General features: G+C 47.2%; 1 protein-coding gene across 1 annotated transcript in view; it reads right to left on the minus strand.

The window, feature by feature from the left end:
- Positions 1-20,583, minus strand: part of LOC148218210 (uncharacterized) — a 224,844-nt gene that overhangs the window by 165,036 nt on the left and 39,225 nt on the right. The window lies entirely within an intron of this gene.

Genomic DNA, 20,583 nt, shown 5'->3' on the forward strand with positions numbered 1-20,583 from the left:
TGTGCACACCTACAAGCACAGAGCTGTGCACAGACTCCACACACGTGTACACAGCAGTGCACAGATGTGAACAGTGCTGTGCACACCCGCACACATGGACACTGTGCAAAGCGGGACGGGCACTCTTACATCTGGACACGCTAGAAAATATCCGTGTGTGCAGCTGTGCACACTGACACACGTGTGCACTTCGGTGTCTGTGTGTGCACACAGAGCTCTGCACACTGGCACAGGTGTGCACTGCACTTTTCTAGAGCCCTCCTGGCCCCGACCCCCCTGTGGGTCTCTCTGTGGGATCATGACACGGTGGGGATGGGGACAGGAGAGTGGAATATGGGTGGCACATTGTGGCACCGTTGATGCTTACAATTAGTTAAAATATGTCCCTAGAACTTCTGCTTACTTCCCCAACCCTCCCGCACACACATACTCGAAGACAGGTCCTGCATGCATTCCTGCAGGTAACACAAGGCTGCACAAAACCCTGTGTTTGGGGACAATTTCTTGGTTATTTCCCTCTGGCGAGGCTCAGCGGGGGACAAGGGGACTGTTCCTCTCCTCTCATGGTCTTAGGGGCAACCAACCCTGTTCCTTTCTTCATCTCACTCTCTGCAGAGCTCTGCCCACCATCATTCGCCTTTAATGAAGAAACAAAAGACAACCTAGAAATCTCCCTCCCATTGCAAACAACACACAGAGAATCTGTGCTGGAAAGAGAACACCCGTGGTGAACAGTGAGCTTGTTCTGCACAAACAGGAAAGGCCAGGCCAGTGCCCACATGAGTCGAGTCACATCCAGTGCTTGCCACCCTCCCAGGCAATATTCAACCTCTCAGCCTCACAGATCTCTGTTCTAGTACTCCCAGTGTGGTCCTGGAAAGAGAATGGTGGCAACATCTACTGCCTGCTACCCCCCTCTAGGCAATATTCAACTGTTTCGTTCACAGACTAATCTTCCAGCACTCTTAGTGGGGTCAGCAGAGCCACTTCCCACTGGTGGGGGCAAAGAGCACCCTCTGTGCCTTTGTGGTGGGAGCAGACAGTGTTGTCTCAAAGGAAAGGTCAAAGAGAAACCAAGCTGGACCTCTGCCTCCTGCCCCTCACCCCACAAGGGCAGGAGGGCACAAAACTGAACACTTTTTTTTTGGACCCATCTTTTCCAGGAGCTTGACTAGCTCGAAGGAGAGGATTAGAAGGATTTCTTGAGGATCAGTGCCAGTGCACAGCACACATGGCATCCCTCACCCCTTACATCATCATGGGATGGAGGGGTAGGAACCAACCACAGCACTACCCCACTGCTCCAGAAGCCAAAATCCCCATGCAAGCATTTAGTTATGGCCTTCTTAGAGAACCACGTTGAGAGGAATGTTGAATTAGTCTTTACAAATGAGCTGTGGATCTGCTTGTAGATAAGGCTAGCACTGAGAGATAAAAGAAACAATGGGATGGATTCCATTGATTGATGAATGGAAAAAGATATTTGCCTTTACAAACAAACTGTAGGGCTGCTGATAAATGAAATTGGATATTGAAAGATGAAAGAAGCAACGGGGGAAAACTATGAATTCTGTAAGAATTAAAAATTAAAAGGAAGGGTTATACATTAGAGGGGAATTTGAGGTATCAGGCGTTCCGGGAAGTCTGTGCCTCTCAAGTACCTCAGCCAATGGGGAAAGAGAGAGGGAAATGTGGCTGGGAAAACAGGATAAAAAGGAGGCTGCGTCCTCCAAAAATTTGAGAGATCCCAGGGGAATGTCCCATGGTCTCTCCCTTTATTCGAATAAAGCAAAAAGGACTCCTCTGTCTCCATTTTGGACATAAACCTGTGGTGTTGGTGGATTAATTTTCCTGACAGAAAGAACTTGGGGATTCTTACCTGCACAAGCACGTGCAGTGCCTCAGTCATAAGTGCCTCAGAAATATCAGAAGTCTGTCTTCTTCAGAGCGTGGTCACAAGGGTTCAGAGTTGGAGCCAGTTCTGCGGGCAGGCTGATGAATAGTCTGGGGCTCCTCTGCAGAGCCCCATTCATTCTGGGGCTGCTTTCTGCTGGTTCTGCTGGACTGGCTCGAGTGAAACACACACCCAGTTAACAGCAGTTAAATTACTCTGGCATGAAACAGTGGGGAACAGGCAGAGCAGTGAAGGGCAGCATGGACCAGTTGTTCTGGCACGTCTGACGAGGTCTGGTTTGATACAGCACTTACAGAACTCTGCTCCACCTGTGACACTTCCACTTGCAGCAGATGACTGTTCCTCCTCACAATATCCAGCAAGGCAGGTCAAAGACACTTTTACCATTTTCATCTTCAAAAGGGAGAAGAAATCAGCAGCAAACATGAAGTAACCAGTCAGAGGTCCCAGGAAGAAACAAAAGAACAAAGAGTGGTGGAAAAAAACAGGTAGAGCAGTGATCCTTATCTCTGAGAGATATCCTCTGCTAATGGGCCATCTGTTAAAACCAGGTAGGGCAGTGTTCTTTATCTTTTCCACATCCCATCCTTCCTCCAGGAAGATATCTTCTGTTAATGGGCCATTGAGTGCCACTGCATGACTGATAAAATTCCATCATCCCATTGGGAGATGCTCCAGCCAGGGGGAGGAGCCAAGCCTTTCCTACCTAGAGAAAATCTGAGACTTGGAACACCAAGGCAGCCCTTACCCACTGGATTCCAGAGGACAAGAGCTACCAGACCTTTCTACAGCATCACTACTACAACAAGACCACTTCATCGGGACTGCTACCACCACCCTAACTAGCGGGGAGTCAGGTTGTATTCTGATTCTGTCAGTTGTTTTCTTTTCTACTATTGCATGTATTTTATTTCTCTTCTCTTTTTTCCTATCAAATTGTATTTCTGACTTGGAGTCTTTCACTGGTTTTGCTTTCAACCCAGCACAATTTTGGGGGGGATTTTTGCTGAATCTATATATTTGGGGTGGTTTTGATCTGTGTCTTAAAGTCTGGAGGATTTTGAGTGGGAATCTTGGTGTTTGGGAGGTTATTACAGACACAAGATGACAAATGACTTCCAGAGATGAACTTGGGCAAGGAGGAACACCCAGTTTATGGAGCTCTCTTCTTGTTATTTCCCCCTAAACCCGTAATTTTCATTCCTCAGGTGTGCGGGGATGGAGGAGGCAGAAAAGCCCCGGAGATCTCTCAGGAGGAGGGGCTGCAAACCCAGCCCAGGGAGCTGCGAGGAGGAAAGACCCTCCCTGAGCCGGGAAGGCGGCCGGAGATCCAGGCAGAGCTCAGAGCTGGTGGAGAAGCCTCCTGGAGGGGAGAAGCCCCACAAGTGCTTGGAATGTGGGAAGGGTTTCAGGTGGAGCTCCCATCTGATCCGGCACCAGGTGGTCCACACTGGGGGGAAGCCCTATGAGTGTGGAAAATGTGGGAAGGGCTTCACAAGGATTTCTCACCTGATGTGGCACCAGGTGATCCACACAGGAGAACGGCCCTACACCTGCTTGGAATGTGGGAAGAGCTTTGGGTGGAGCTCTGCTCTGAGACAACACCAGCGCATCCACACTGGGGAGAGGCCCTACGAGTGTCCCAAGTGTGGGAAGAGGTTTCAAACCAGCTCTGATTGCCTCAAACATGAGCGGATTCACACAGAGGAGAGGCCCTTCCGCTGCCCCGACTGCAGGAAGGGATTCAACCGCAACTCCACTCTCATCAGGCACCGGCGCATCCACACTGGGGAGAGGCCCTACGAGTGTCCTGAGTGTGGGAAGAGCTTCTCACAGAGCTCTCACTTGACCCAACACCAACGGAGTCACCACTAAGGGAAGCCTGTGAGTGCCCCGAGTGTGGGAAGAGCTTCGTGCTTTGCTCCAGCTCCATCCCCCATGGGAGGATCGGTGTTGGATGATCCCCAGTGACCCCCGTTGGGCAGAGCCCTGGTGATCCGTGGTCCTGGTGATCCCCGTTGGGTGAGGGGGAAGGGGTTGGAGAGATTTCTCTCACTTTTCCTTCTGTTGCTATGATTTGATTGGTAATAAATTCCCTCGCTGTGCCCAGGCTGGGTCTGTGTCACCCGTTTTGCTGTTTCCTGTGTTTGCTCGTCCTGTCTTAATCTGCTCCTGGAGCTGCTGGTTAAACTTTCTCTTCCCTTGCAGCTGGAGAGGCAGGGTCAGAGTGGCTTTGGTGGGTGCCTGGCATCGGGCCAGCGTCACCCAGGCCATGGGCACCCCTGAGATCCCAGTGTGGGGATGCATTCAGAGAGAGATCAGAGTGCAGGGATTGAATTAAAGTCTTGAGATGGATTGAAATATGTTAAACCTCTCACACATAAAGCAGAGGTGAAGGTTTAGGTTGTAGCACGAGGGATCAATAAGTAAGTAAATGGAAAAAGTTTTAAGTGCTTTTAGTGAGTAAAAGGTCTTAGACGCCAGAGAAGTAGTACATGCTCTAGTGAAGGTTGAAAGACATGCTAGTGTTTCCCTCGAGGCTCCAAGAACCTCGCTTCAGACATAATAGAGTTAGAGTTAAGAATATTGCTTACATTTTCCAGTTACAAGAAGATAGGCCATGTACATAGTTTATATGTAGCCTGGCGTGCTAAGAAACTAGAATTCTAATAGGTTAAGAAGCAGTGGTCCGAGTTTGTGTCTTAGCAAGCTGGAAAGTCTCTATAAAAGAACATGCTTTAGGGAGAGCTGGTGCTCTATGCCATGGCTTTATGCCATTGCATTTTGCCACTTGCATTTTGCCATTGCCACTTGCTTTATGCCATTGCTTTTGCCATTGCTTTTAATGCCATGTGCTTTTTGCCATTGCTTTGCTTTGTTTTTGCCTTTGAGACTGATGTGCTTCTGCAATAAACAACTTGATAGTAACGATTAGCTGCTTGGCACATGAAAGAAAATAACCCGACAGTTGGGTGCCTGAGAGCACCTGGAGGTTCAAAACCTCACAGTCCTCGAGTTCTGTGAGGACAAAGAAGAGAGAGAGCGCAGATGGGCAGGTCTGTCAGCAGGCGTGTTCCCCTTGGCTGCCCCTCGCCAGGCCTGGGTTGAGCCGGGAGCAGCTGAGCCGAGCTCCCCAGGCCCGTGCTGTGCCTGCCCTGCCCGTGTGGAAGCGCCTGCAGCCATCAATAACCATCGATCCCGGCTGCGGCGGGCACTGCGGGCGCTGCGCCGCCTCTGCCGCTGCCCCTGCCTGGCTCCACTGCCCCAGCAGGAGGGCTGGAAAAGGAGTGACAACAAGAAAAAAATAAAATGAAAGAAAAAGAATAATAAGAAGAATTAGAATAAGAATAGGAAAAATAATAGGAATTAAGAATAAGGAAAAATACCCAAAAAGTAATAAAAATAAGACTATAAGAGCAAGAACAAGACTATAAGAATATAAGAATAAGAAATAGATGTAGAAATAGGAGAACAAGTAGAAGAAGCCCATAAGAAGAAATAGTTATAGTAAAAATTATAATAGGAAGAAGAATGATAAAAATCCTAAGTTGAAGAAGAAATAGTGGTAGCAATAAATGTAATAATCATTATAAGTATAGACAGTAGAAAAAGAAGAAAAAGAGGAGGAATGGGAAGAAGAAGAAAGAGAAGAGGAAGAGGAGGAGGAGGAGGAAGTAATAGATGTAGTATTAAATAATAGAAGTTGTAGTAAATAGTTATAATAAAGTTATGATGATAATAATGATTTGTATTAATGTTATCAAGTTAAAATACACATCCACACATCTTCTAGAGTCAAACCATAGTTTGGGTGGTGAAGGATCTCAGAAATCCTCTACTGAATAAAGAGGCTGAGACCACCCCAGCCCAGCCCTCCTTCACCTGACTGCAGCTTTGGCCTGGGACTTGAGCGGCCTAACAGCACCTGAGGTACCATCAAGGTGACACCATTGATCAATTGCCTCTGGTCTAGGGACAAGGACACGAGACTGGGGCAGGAGAATGTATCCAAAGCAAGGCAAAGCCAGCAGCTGTCCTGAAAATCAGCTTGGGCCAGGCTGGGGCTGGGGGAGGCCGTAGCCCACAGGCTCATCTGCTGAGGCCACGTTTGCACACACTGCCCACAGCCAGCCAGGGAGGAGGAGAGTTCTGGGGCTGTGGGGGAACCTCTGCCCACAGGCACTGAACACCCATCCTCCCTCACACAAACTGGCTCCGCTGGAAAATCCCCAGCCCGGGAAGGCCACATCCACGGCACATTGCCGTGAGGGGCAGCTGAGGAGGTGCCAGAATCCATCCAAGAGCCCCAAAGCGCTGCCCAGACTCACTGCTGAGGCCTTGCAGCAGAGCACTGCTCCTGATGCAAAGGGATGCAGCAGAGCCAGAGGCTGCTGCCAGAGCCTGTGTCAGACTTGTCCCTGCCAGGGGAGGAACCTGGGCCTTCCCACCTGCCCCAAGTGTGTATGGACCCCCTGAACTCAGTGTTTGTGGGGGACCCTGAGCACCAAGAAGACAGAGATGTAGAGCATCCACAGGACGCCATTGGGATCCACAGAGTGGTGAGGTTTTCTACTTAATCTGTCTCTGTCACTCTCTTTCTCATCCCCCACCTCTATTCCATTTCTATTTTTCTCTCTTTGTCATTGTCTCTGCCTCTCATTTACTCTTCTTTAAACCCAGACTATTGACTTTGGCACATGGTCTCATTTGCGATAGAAACAGATTCTGCCCCCACTTGCCTTGATGGAATTAATGTGCACTGTGAACCAGGGTTGACCAAGGCCTCATATTTTCGTGGTTCTGAGGTGCCAGGCCAATGAATCCACACAGTTCAAAAAACCTGGATTTCCCCAGCCTCTACCTGGCTAGAGGCAAGGCCCCTCTAAGCCTGGTTATTCTTCTTTCCTGAGTTATGTCTTGGAGGTTCCTTCAAGGGGATTGGACGTGTCATCAGCATCATCATCATACCTGGTAGTTTGACTACGGGCAACTGGAGCTGCTTCCTTTTTGGTGAAGTTTGGTGAAGTTCCACCTTTTTTTGTGGAAATCCCTCTCTGCATCTCACTGTCCTGCAATTCAAGCACCAGTTTAACCAGAGCAACAGTAGATTTTCCATCCCTCTTCTTCATGTTTTCTCCAGAATCACGCAGCAAAGACCACAGCTCAGCTCGTGAGAAGGGTCTTCTCTCCCCATCTGGGGAATGTTTACGTTTGGGGCCAGAACTTTTGATCTGTACAGCCAAGATTTGGAGAAATCCCTCTTTCATCTCCTCCCTGAGTTTCCTGTGGTTCTCCTCTATCTTCTCCTCTCATTTCTATAGAAGTGTTTCCACAGCTGAGATTCTGGCATGTGTTGGGCCATGCATGGCATCTGCATATGCTCGGAGCTTCTTCTCCATATCGAGCACGGTCTCCTCCCTTTCCTCCAGCTTCATTGTTGCTAAAGCAGAAGCGTATTCTTGTGGCCCAAGTCGTACAAATTTTCGCCACATCACAGATGTACCTGGTACCAAGTCTGGATTCCTAGTTGTTAGGTCATCTGAAAAAACAATCTCTGCCACTGCCATTTCTCTCAAGCGTTGAACCCCTTGTTCTATGGTCTCCCACTGGGTTTGCTGCATACAGAGATCATCTGCACACAGATATCTTTATGCCACACTTCCCAGGACCCGTGCCCAGAGACTCTGAGGATTAGCCCCCCTCACCATTCCTTGGTCAATAACGGGATCATGTGACAGGGATCCCAAATGCCTGGCTTCAGTGCCATCCAGAATTGTGGCCTCGCCTGCAGCATCCCAAAGACGGACCAGCCAGCTAATTATAGATTCATCAGGTCATCAGGTGTGATCCTTTCTCAGGCCACGAAGGTCTTTCAGGGATAAGGACTCAATATTGGCTTCTGATCCTGTGTCAGTTGTTCTGACTTCTGATTTTGTACCAGGAGCTCACTTTGAGGATCCTTCCCCTGGATCATCATCGTCCACTGGCTGATCAGTTTTGCTGCTGTGCTTCCTCCCCACAGCAACTGCCAGTGGCTTAGGCTCACTGTCTGGTTTAGCTACAGCCTGAGTGACTGGGGTATTGGCTGATTTATCTCCCTGCCCCCCTGCCTCTCTCTGCTGCCCTACAGTATCTAGCAGTGTGCAATAAGCATATGCTAGGGCCCAGCTTACTGCAATGATCTTTTCTCGTTAGAATCATCATGGCACATTGCTTCCTGATCTTTCTCCACCTCATTTGGATTCTGAATTTGTTCACGTGAAAATTCCCAGGCTGGGAGATCAGAAAATTTCTTCAGGGTTCTGCCCATTCTCTCCCATTCCACATCCCACTTGGAATTTTCCACACCTGGGCCTACTCCTGGGTCAGGGATCCCATCAGCTCCTCTGGACATCTCAGCCCTCATTCTAGAGAGGCTGCAGACTGTGTAGAGGAAGCTTACCAGATGAAATACCAGGACAGTGGTATCCTTGACATTCAGGGGAAAGTGAACATTCTCAAAAAATGACTTAACAGATTCAAAGGAGAAGGAGGAAAGGCCAAAAAGCCTCATCCCCTGCTCCTCCTCTAACAAACTGGATGCAATTACTAATGAACCCCCCAAAACATGCTGTTGGAACTGGGATGCAGGGTAGGATGAAGAAACCATAAACCAGAAATACTTGGAACAAACTCCAGTAGCTTTATAAACTTTCTATAAATCATTATCACCAAGCCCAGCACAACAGCTATTCTAATTCGTGCTCCTCTACTGAAAAAGTTGCATGTTAATGACACTACTGGAGCCATCTCCAGATAAGAAAATAAGCCTAGCAACCAGAAAAGTATTAAAACCTCAAAAAAGCCTGGGGACCTGAGACACATAAAGGCCTCCACCCCTCCAACCAAAATGCAATCAGAACAGGTTTTCTTTTCCACTTTCTCGCCATGTGTTGGGTGCCAAAAATGTATTTGTCCTGGTTTAGGGCAAACTTGGGAGGAAACCTCTGAATGGGGTCCCTCTAGCAAAGAGATTCAAGCCGTCCCTCCCCCAGCTGGCTTGGGAAAAAATATTCCCTCGGAGAGAAGTGGAAAAAGAAAAAACTGTTTATTCAACAGGCAATACACCTCTCAGCACAAAACTGAACAATACCAAACAGCAAAACCCCTCGCTGTTCCCAAGAGATGACAGATTTAGAAGATTTCTTTCCCTGGGCTGCCCGGCTCACTCAGTCTGTTCTCAGTCCCTCCTGTGCTGGGAAATGCCACGGCCCAGGCCAGGCCTGGTGGGACACAGGTGTGAGCTCCCGGTGCTCCCCTGGATTTTCAGTCCAGAGCAGGTTCAATCAATTCCAGGAAAAAGGAAAAAAAACCAAAAAACCATAAAAAAAACAGTCTAGGGAGCTTCTATGCCTCAGCTAGCCAGAAAAACTAACCAAAGGCAAAAACAGAGAGCTCTCTCTCACTGTCCACTGCAGACAACACAGTCTGTGAGCAGGAATGTGGGGGAGCTTGTGCAGTCTCTGATAACAAACTCTGCATTTCTTCTTTCCCCCCTTCACTCCTGGAACGAGGCTTAAAGTTTCAGAATTTAATATTCAACACCAACAGAACAGACGATTTGGGGATGCAGGCATCATACAGTCACCCCAAGACACCTGCCCATCTGCGCTCTCTCTCTGCCTGGTCTTCACACAGCTCGAGGAGGCTGACTCCATCTCCTTCATCCTCATCTGGTGGTGAGAGCTCCTGCCCAGTGCACGCTTCCTCATGGGCACTCTTCTTGGTACAGGCTGGTTTCAGTGGGAGACAGCTCCTGCCCAGTGCAGGCTTCCCCTTGGGATGCTTCCTGGTCATTGCTGGTTTCTTCAGGGGACAGCTCCTTCTCAATGAAGGCTTCCCCTTGTGATTCCTCATGGTTGCTGGTGGTTTCTTGTGGGGACAGCTCCTGCTCAATGCAGGCTTCCCCTTGGGATCCCTCATGGCAGCTGTTGCTAAGGTTGCTGCATGGTTGCAGGCCTGAGCTGTCGCCTGTCCCCAGCCACTGCCTGCTGAGGGTCTGCTCTTCCATCCTGCTGGGCATGGGGCTGGCTGCTTTGGAGTTGGGATTCACCTTTTCCTTCTCCATGTGCAACTGGAGCACAGAGATCCCGGGAGCTGCTTCCTCCTGAGCCAGTGGCACTCCTGGCACTGGGCAGCGCAGGGCCCTGTGCCCCGTATATACCCCTGCAGGGCGGGGCTGTGCCATGTCACCAGGACAACAGAATGGCCAACAGCACCCAGGAACCCGATAGAACGGCCCTGTGTCACAAAGGGCCCAGCCCAGCACCCCTTCAGCAGCCCAAGCCCCTGGAAGTGGCATGGAGCAGCAGCCAGACTGGAGGGCTTCGAGCCCCTTGTTCTGATCCACTGATGAAAATGATCAGAAATGGCTCTGCCTCAATTAGGGTGCAAATGAGGCCATGTGCCAAAGTCAATAGTATGGGTTTTATTGTAAACAAGTGGCAGAGAGAATGAAAAAAAGAGAAAAATATAAATGGAATAGTGGTGGGGGAGAGAAAGAGAGTGAAAGAGACTGATTAAATAGAAAACCTCACCACTCTGTGGATCCCAATGGAATTCTGCTCTCTGATGGAGAGCATCCACAGATGTCTTGGAGATGGATCCCAGTGGCATACTGTGGATATTGTACATCTCCATTTTCTTGGTGCTGAGAGTCCCCCAAAAACTCGGAGTTTAGGGGGTCGATACACACTAATACATGATAAATGTATATTATAGTTAAAACTTTCACAAAATATTTAAGTAGAGGCTTTGTATTGTGCATTATAATACTAATATTTGCAGAAATAAATGTAGTTGTGAAATAATAAATAATACTTTTATTTTTATAACTAACTGACGATATTTAGAATAACTCAAATATATTTGTGAAATGGCTATGTTGATTCCAAGTACTTATAATAAACTCACAGTAGTGGAATTAGCTGAAACCGTCTGCATGTTCAGACATCATTGAAAGAACCATGCAGATAACATTGAGAGAACAGATGTAAGGAGGACTCTGCTGCTGGCTGTCAATAACTGTCACTGAAATTACCAAACAGGGGACCCTTGTGAGCAAGTGACACAGGACCCTCTAAACTGCACAGAAGGGGGGACAGGGGTCTGTGATAAATGTGATTCGTGCTAATTAAATTGTAACTATATTAACAAAATTGTATTTAGATCAATAAAAGACTATTGTTACCGAGTGAAAGGGGGGGAGATGGGTGAGACAGGATAAAAGACATCTCCCAGATGTTGGGAGTCGAAGAAGGAGGTTAGAAGAAAGTCAGATAAGAATAGTAGAAGGACGGAGGTCTGATAAGCAGCATCTAGAAATACAGCTTCAACCTTGAAATGGGCAAAAATGGAATGATTCCAAGCATGGGACTTAATTAAAGTCTTGTTATGGAAAACATCTGCTCAGTCACACAGGGCGCCTGCGCTACCTGCAGGTCACACCTCGGTCACTGATGAAGATGATGAGCCTTCACCGGAAATAAGACCCTTAAAAGGATAAGAGACCCCCTAACCCATTAGTAGAGCATGCGCTGTGCAGTATAGTTACGTAGATTTTAGGAATAGAAACTAGGAGGAGCTTCCTAGAAACTTTTGTAGCCTATAGTATATAAGTGGGATTGTTAGCCCAAATGCTTTGGTACGAGAGGAAGGGCAGGCCCCTCCCCGTACCCCCGGTCGGTTTTGCTTATGCTTTATACGAACCTCAATTATACTAAAACACTTACTCTCAAATTTTATCCATCCCAAATTATACAATTGTAATACTTTACTTGGATGGTATTTAGTTTCAATAATTTTTGTAATCATCTTTAATATTTCTGATTGTATTCATTTATAATTGTTACTATTAAAAATTTGTTGTTACTTTTAATCTTTGTTGTTTGTTTAATTGGAAAAATAGAAAACCATTCCTAACAATTTGGTGCCGAAACCCGGGAACTCCAGTCCAAGTGAAGAGTGGCTAGTTTTGGGAAGGAGCTCCCCACCAGTTGTTACGGTGGTCCCAAGGCTAGACCAGGCTCTCCTGGAGAAGGAGTTCCAAATTAAAATAAAGCATAAGCAAAAGAAGCTCGCTACAAAGAGGCGCGCCAGAAGAAGAAGGCTCCCGTGGGAACGCCGGCAGAAAGGGAAAGGTGCCCGTAAAACGTCTTGTGCACAAGAACCCTGTGCGAAAACGGGGCTGTGTGAGTATCACAGGGTTGGGTAAAGGGGGCGGCTGTGTGCTTGTGTGTGAGTGAGGAATGTCTGAGACGGCTGCCTAGCTGAAGTGATCGGGACCTCCTCGTACCGCGGTTCCGTCTCTCCGCGAGGAGAACGGCCGGGAGCGGAGGGAAGCGACTGGGGAGAGCGAGTGAATACCCCGGGAGGGACCGGAAGGGAAAGTCCCAGTCTGAGAATTCCCAGGAGAGAAGGGAATGAATGAGTTAGGTTCAACTATTTGTTGGGAGGATAAAAGGTGGAAGTTTTAGTAAGTGACCAAGAAGGACTGTGAAGAGTAGCCAGAAAGAGAAGCTAAGGAGGAAAGGATAGAAAAAAGAAGGAATTAGGTGGGAAACAAGTGTTTGGCAAAAAAAGTGAGATAGTGCATATTAAAGGAAGGAGTTGAACCGCAGAACAAGTGAGGGAGAGCCAGGAAGCTGTTGCCGCCAGAGATGGGCCAGAAAAAAAGTAAAATCTCTGACCCAGGGGTTGTGAATTATGAGAATAGTTCACGAGAACCTGGTGTGTCTGGGAACCGAGAGGGGGTTTCCCAGAAGGGGAGCGAGATTCCTCAGGACAGCCCCCTGGGAATCATGTTACAATACTGGGATCCATGTGAATCCCGGAGAGGAAAAAGTAAGCAGAAAATGATACAGTACTGTATGTTTGAGTGGACAAAAGAAAAGATTTGTGCAAATAATTTGTACTGGCCAGAGTTTAAATCATTTGAGTATTAGATTTGTCAGGTTTTAAATCTATATATGAGTTCAAAACAACGTTTTAATTAGGAAGAAAGTGAATATGCTGCTTTGTGGCTTCCAAAAAGTGTGTGGGGGGTAAATTTATAGTTCAAAGGCAAGAAAAAGAAGGTTATTCGTTATACCCTTTGCAAACTAAAGGACGGGCAACAAGAAGGGACTGGCTAAAGCCATGGGACTCGTTAGATCACCTCCCACCCCCATACAGACAGCCTGTCCAGCCTGTCCAGCCCCTGGTCCCCGATACACCCCCTATTCAGGACGAGCCAGTAGCACACAGAACTAGAGGCAGAAGGGAACAAGAGGAAGGAAGTGACAAAGAGGGCGAGGAAGCAGGAAGGGAAGATAGATTATACCCTCTTAGAGAGGTTCCAATGGCAAATCTGGCCCCAGGACAGGGACCTATTGGTTACGTGAGTGTTCCCCTGAATACTAGGAACTTTAGGAAATTTAAGAAAGAAATGAGCAGGATGCCAGAAGATCATATTGAGGTAGCAAAGAAACTAGATCAGTTATTAGGACTGAATATTTACACCTGAGTGGAATTGCAGTCTATTTTAGAAATCTTGTTTACAGTGGAAGAGAGAAATGATTAGATAGTCAGGAATACAGGCTTAGAATAGAGATCATTAGAAGCCAAACCAAAGAGATCAGAAATGGCCTATGGCAGATCCAAATTGTAATAATCAGGAGGTAGAACATAGGCAAAATATGAGAGATTTCAGGTAAATGATTATCCAAGGTATTCAGGAAGCAATGCCCAGAGGACAAAATATAGGGAAATCTCTGAGTGAGCACCAAGAGAAAGATGAATGCCTGGCAGAATGGTTAAAGAGACTAAAAAAAAAAAAGGATTTGCAGTTATACTCAAGCATAGACCCCGATACACCAGCAGGGCAGGTCCTTTTGAAAACACAATTTGTAGCTAAGTCTTAGGGGGGGACATCAGGAAAAAGTTAGAAAAATTGGAAGATTAGCAGGATAGGAGCTTCAGGAGTTGTTAAAGGAAGCACATGAAGCGTATGTTCGGAGAGATGAGGAAAAGAAAATTAAAGCCAGGATTCTAATGACAGCAATCCAAGAAATACAAGCAGCCACAAACACAAAGAATTTATCAGGAAAAAAATATTAATTCAAGAAAACTAAGGGGGGGTCAGGAGCTCATTTATTTAATATGAACCAAAATACCAGAAGACCCCTTGATAAAGCTGAAAGTAGATTCTCAAAATGAAGAAATCATATTTTTAGTAGACACAAGGACTTTGTTTTAGTTTAAGGTAAATTTAGAAAGAAACTTTTGAATAGAATTTTTCTGAGAAACAAATTTAAGCAATCTTTTTTTAATTAGTTAGAGAAAAAAAAAATTTCCTCAGAGAGAAGTGGGAAAAATATTTATTTAACAGGCAAAACACTTTCCAGTATAAAAATGAACAATATTAAACAACAAAACTTCTTATTGTTTCAAAAAGATGACAGATTCAAAAGAAGGTTTTTTTGTAAGTTGCAGCTTAACTTACTTAGTCTGGTATCAGTTCCTTCAGTGCTGGGAAATGCCTTGGCCCAGGCCAGGCTAGGTGGGCTACGGTGTGAGCTTCCAGTGCTTTCTTGGGTTTTCAGTCCAGAGCAAAATTAAATAATTCAAGAAAAAAAAAGAAGAAAAAAAACACTCCAGGGAATTTTTTTACTTTAATTGGTTAAGAAGAAGAAAAAAAAAAACCTAACCAAAAAGCAAAAGAGAGTTCTCTCCCGCTGTCCACTGCAGACAACTAGGTCTGTGAGCAGGAATGCGGGGGAGTCAGTGTAGTTTCTGATAACTAATTCTGCACTTTTTCTCTCCTCTTTCACTCCTGGAATCAGTCTTAAAGCTGCAGAATTCAATATTCAACACCAACTGAACAGACTATTTAAAGATACAAGCATCATAAAATAAAAAGAAACAATTTGGCTGATAATAAAGCAGGGGGGGAGCCCTAGGAGAAAACGGCAGTGTGAGTGTGGCTTTTCAGGAAGCAAAAGCACAGGGTGGGGCACCATGCTTTTCCTTGGCAGGAGTGGAGGCTGTGAAAAAGCTGGGGGTAACCCTGAAAAAAGGATGAATTTTTCTGCCCAATAGTAAAAGAGCGGTGCCAGGACTTTTGGCCCAACAGATCCCAGACAGCTCACATGGGGGGATTCACTTGGGCACAAGAGCACTTTGTGACCATTTTTGTAAAATTTTATTAAAAAAAAACCAACCAAATTACTCAAAAAAAATTGTAATAAATCAAATGAAACTAAGGAGAGTACTGGGTGCCAAAAGCTACAGTCCATATAGAGTTAGCATAGAACCACTGTACTTTGGGACCAAGGGAGAATGTGATTTTTGTATGTGCAGTGAAAAAAAAAAATATTTTACTGCTGTTTGAAATACCAGTTTAAAGTTGTTTTAAAAGGTGCATTATCAAAGTCTGGACATCCTGAATTAGCTGCCAGCTGCAACCTCATTGAACCTGAAGGCAGAACAGCGCTGATGAGAAAGAATCAGACACCTCGTTGATCAATGAAAACAGCCCAGGAGGATTGAAAAATTTCTCCAAGAGCCTCCAACAGTCAACATTAACTGATTTATTTGAAGAACTACAACTCCAGAAAAAAAGACTGGTAACACCTGTTATTAAGAGGGTCAAAAACATAATTAACACACTGGGAAAGTACTAACCATGGCTTAAAGTGTTGTCCATAAATTTGTGTTATTTGTACCTATTGTTTTAATTTGTAGTAAAAAGTAACTAGAGTGAAAAAAAAATAATAATTGGTTTGTTTAAGTTGTGTATGTAAACAGCTAACTTAAAAAAAAAAAAAAAATTTTTAGTAATTTTTTTGGAATGCTATTGGGACAAGTTATGTGAAAACAAATCTTGTAGTTGGCATATCTCCGGAGCTTTAGTGGATTAGGAAAAATAGCTGATCAATCTAAGGAGAAAGATAAGGCAGTGCTGCAGAACTACGAATACTTTGTGCCATCTTTGGAACAAAAAAAAAAAAAGTTAAAATAGTTCATACGAACCTTATGAGGCCAAGGGTATCAAAAAGAAACAAATTCCAGGATAAAAACTTTGCTACCGAGAAGATGGACATCTCGGCCCTTGGCTGCAACCCAAGGGGCCTTGAGAAAGTTAAAATTCCTGAGAATTATTTTCATTGTGCTTACTATAATACCCCTGGCAACTGGCTAAAACCATAAGACAGCATGGAGCAAAAAAGAACAGACCATACAGGAACAAATTACAAGAAGACAAGCAATGCAAGAGCCAGCAGTAAAGAAACAAACTATTCCTGATCCCTGTGGGTCAAGGATAAGATGGAATCAGTTTTTGTGGCACATTCACATGTTACTGCTGCCTGTTATGACTGTACCAGCTTTTTAGAAAATTGTGTGAAAAGTCCAAAATTCTATTGAGTAAGAAGCAATTTAGGATTCAATGGGTGAACTCCTTATCCTAACAATAATCAACTTTGTCCTAGATATAAAATTTTCTTTTGTTTTTGTCTTGGTTTGAAAGACAGGTATGGTCTAAGGAAAGGCAAGAGCCCCTTTTCTGCGATGCAGAGTGCAACCCCCCTCCCTTTTAATTATTCTAGGTCCAATTCAGACACCTTCAGGCAGGAGATATGGGGATAAGAATAACAGTTCTTTACTGGTATCTAACAAAGCAGAAAAAACAACAACAGCTATAAAAATTGGCAACAGAAACAGTCTAGCTCCGCTCCAGTCCCTTCTGGCCGCAGGCCGTCTCCCTGTGCTGTTACCGGTGCTGTGGGGGCAGGGCAGGTCCCGCGCAGTTGAAGAGGGCTGGGTGATGGCGGCCGCGGCCCAGGGGTGAGAGGGGATGGGGAAAGTGACTCCCCCCTCACGGTGTCGGTCGTGGTGCTCAGCAGAGTGTCCGGAGGTAGCAGGGTGAGCTAGGAGAGCAGCAGAGCGATGTCCAAAGGCAGGGAGCGTGGATCTCAGTGCTGGGATGGCAGGGGAAGATGCCAGAGCAGAGCCCAGGTTGTCTTCCCACTCCAGGAGCCAAGCGAGAGAGAGCCCAGCTCCAGACCCCCCCCGTCCCACCTTTCCTTTTCCGGTTCCCCCCCCCTCCCCCTCCAGCCACCCCCCTACGAGAGAACATTATCTGTCGTTTTAAGGTGTAGCCACAATTACTTAGCATAACAATGGGAGAAATTCCACAGAAAGAAAAGCGAAACATTCAACCCCCAACATTATCCACCCCTGAATTTCTCCCATACTAATATGCTATATCAAATTAAACTGTTACTTTATATATACATACATGCAGTTAGAGACATAGGCACAGTACTATAGGTATTTCACCCTAAAACAAGGTCTCCTTGGGGTATGCATCTGGTCTCTCCATTCTTTTGCATCACCCACCAGGTGCAACCTGGTCCTTGAGCGAATACAACTCCATGGATGGGATTGTCTTTGCTGGAGGCAGGATTCACCCAAACAGTTTTTCCTAGCATACCTCTCATGTGTACCACTGGAACCTTATCTCCATTCGATATTCCCAAGGGCTCAGATTGGGCAGGGCCTGCTCGGTTAGTGGAACCTCGGGTGTTCACTAACCAGGTGGCCTTTGGTAGATTAATCTCCCAGTTCTTGAAAGTTCCCCCACCCAGTGCCTTCAAGGTGGTTTTAAGCAGGCCATTGCACCGTTCAACTTTCCCTGCAGCTGGTGCATGGTAGGGGATATGGTACACCCACTCAATGCCGTGTTCTCTAGCCCAGGTGTTTATAAGGCTGTTCTTGAAATGAGTCCCATTGTCTGACTCAATTCTCTCAGGGGTACCATGCCTCCAAAGAACTTGTTTTTCCAGGCCCAGGATGGTGTTCCGAGCAGTGGCATGAGGCACAGGGTAGGTCTCCAACCATCCAGTGGTGGCTTCCACCATGGTCAGTACATAGCGCTTGCCCTGGCGGGTTTGAGGCAGTGTGATGTAGTCAATCTGCCAGGCCTCTCCATACTTATATTTGGACCATCGCCCCCCATACCAGAGGGGCTTCACCCGCTTGGCTTGCTTGATGGCAGCGCATGTCTCACAGTCATGGATAACTTGAGAAATACTGTCCATGGTTAGATCCACCCCTCGGTCTCGTGCCCACTTATATGTGGCATCTCTGCCCTGATGACCTGAGGCATCATGGGCCCATCGAGCCAGGAACAACTCTCCCTTGTGCTGCCAGTCTAAATCTATCTGCGACACCTCTATCTGTGCAGCCTGATCTACCTGCTCATTGTGTCGGTGTTCCTCATTAGCCCGACTCTTGGGGACATGGGCATCTACGTGACGGACTTTCACAGGCAACTTCTCTACCCGGGTGGCAATGTCTTTCCATTCATTGGCAGCCCAGATTGGTTTTCCCCTACGTTGCCAGTTAGCCTTTTTCCACCTTTCCAGCCATCCCCACAGAGCATTGGCTACCATCCATGAATCAGTGTAAAGGTAGAGTTTTGGCCACTTCTCTCTTTCAGCAATGTCCAGGGCCAGCTGAACAGCTTTGAGTTCAGCAAGTTGACTCGATCCACCTTCTCCTTCGGTAGCTTGTGCGACCTGTCGTGTGGGGCTCCATACGGCTGCTTTCCACTTCCGGTTCATCCCCACGATGCGGCAGGAACCATCAGTGAAAAGAGCATAGCATGTTTCATCTGCTGGCAGTTGGTTATATGGTGGGGCTTCTTCGGCCCGGGTCACCTGTTCCTGTTCCTCTTCGTCGGCAAGGCCAAAGTCTTCCCCTTCCGGCCAGTTGGTAATTATCTCCAAAATCGCAGGGCGATTCGGGTTTCCAATACGGGCACGTTGTGTGATGAGGGCAATCCATTTACTCCATGTGGCGTCAGTGGCATGGTGGGTTGAGGGAACCTTTCCTTTAAACATCCACCCCAGCACTGGCAGTCGGGGTGCCAGGAGGAGTTGTGTTTCTGTGCCAACCACCTCTGAGGCTGCTTGGACCCCTTCATAGGCGGCCAAGATCTCCCTCTCCGTCGGAGTGTAGTTGGCCTCGGACCCTCTGTAGCTTCGGCTCCAGAACCCCAGTGGTCGGCCTCGCGTCTCACCAGGCACCTTCTGCCAAAGGCTCCAGGACAGACCATGGTTCCCGGCTGCAGAGTAGAGCACGTTCTTCACATCTGGTCCCGTCCTGACTGGGCCAAGGGCTACTGCATGAGCAATCTCCTGCTTGATCTGGGCAAAGGCTTGCTGCTGCTCAGGGCCCCAGTGGAAATCGTTCTTCTTGCGGGTGACCAGGTAAAGAGGGCTCACAATCTGGCTGTACTCAGGAATGTGCATTCTCCAAAAGCCTATGGCACCTAGGAAGGCTTGTGTTTCCTTCTTGCTGGTTGGTGGAGACATTGCAGTGATCTTATTGATGACCTCACTGGGGATCTGGCGCCGTCCATCTTGCCACTTTACTCCCAGGAACTGGATCTCTTGGGCAGGCCCTTTGACTTTGCTCTTTTTAATGGCGAAGCCGGCTCCCAGCAGAATCTCAATGATCTTTTCTCCTTTCTGAAATACTTCCATTGCCGTATCCCCCCACACAATGATGTCATCAATGTACTGCAGATGTTCTGGAGCTCCACCCTTCTCCAGTGTAGCCTGGATCAGCCCATGACAGATGGTGGGGCTGTGTTTCCACCCCTGGGGCAGTCGGTTCCACATGTATTGCACACCCCTCCAGGTGAAAGCGAACTGAGGCCTGCACTCTGCTGCCAGAGGAATGGAGAAGAATGCATTGGCGATGTCAATGGTGGCGTACCACTTTGCTGCCTTGGACTCCAGCTCGTACTGCAGTTTCAGCATGTCCGGCACGGCAGCGCTCAGTGGTGGAGTCACCTCATTCAGTGCACGATAGTCCACTGTCAATCTCCATTCTCCTTCCGATTTACTCACAGGCCAGATGGGGCTGTTGAAGGGTGAGTGGGTTTTGCTGACCACCCCTTGGCTCTCCAGCTCACGGATCATCTTGTGGATGGGGATCATGGCATCTCGATTCGTCCGGTACTGCCGGCGGTGCACTGTTGAGGTAGCAATTGGCACCTGTTGCTCTTTCACCCTGAGGAGTCCCACTGCAAATGGGTTTTCTGATAGCCCAGGCAGGGTGTTCAACTGCTTAATGCCCTCTGCTGCCACAGCAGCTATTCCAAAAGCCCACCTGAGTCCCTTTGGGTCTTTGTAATAGCCATTCCTGAGGAAGTCTATGCCTAGGATACATGGTGCCTCTGGGCCAGTCACAATTGGATGTTTCTGCCACTCTTTCCCAGTCAGGCTCACCTCAGCCTCCAGCAGAGTCAATTCCTGAGATCCCCCTGTAACCCCAGCAATTAAAACAGGTTCCTTTCCGACATGTCCTGATGGTATTAATGTACATTGTGAACCAGTGTCAACCAATGCTCTGTGTTCCTGTGGCTCTGATGTGCCAGGCCATCGGATCCACACCGTCCAAAAGATCCGGTTTTCCCGTGCCTCTCCCTGGCTAGAGGCAGGGCCCCTCTAGCCCTGGTTATTATTTCTCTCCTGGGCATACATACTGGAGGTTCCTTCAAGGGGATCTGACAGATCATCCTCCCTTCTGTAATACCCTGCACCTCCATGGGAGGCTGAGGCTACCCTCACTTTAGTGGA

Source organism: Sturnus vulgaris, unplaced genomic scaffold, assembly GCF_052056855.1.
Source record: "Sturnus vulgaris isolate bStuVul1 unplaced genomic scaffold, bStuVul1.hap1 Scaffold_194, whole genome shotgun sequence".
NCBI lineage: Eukaryota > Metazoa > Chordata > Aves > Passeriformes > Sturnidae > Sturnus > Sturnus vulgaris.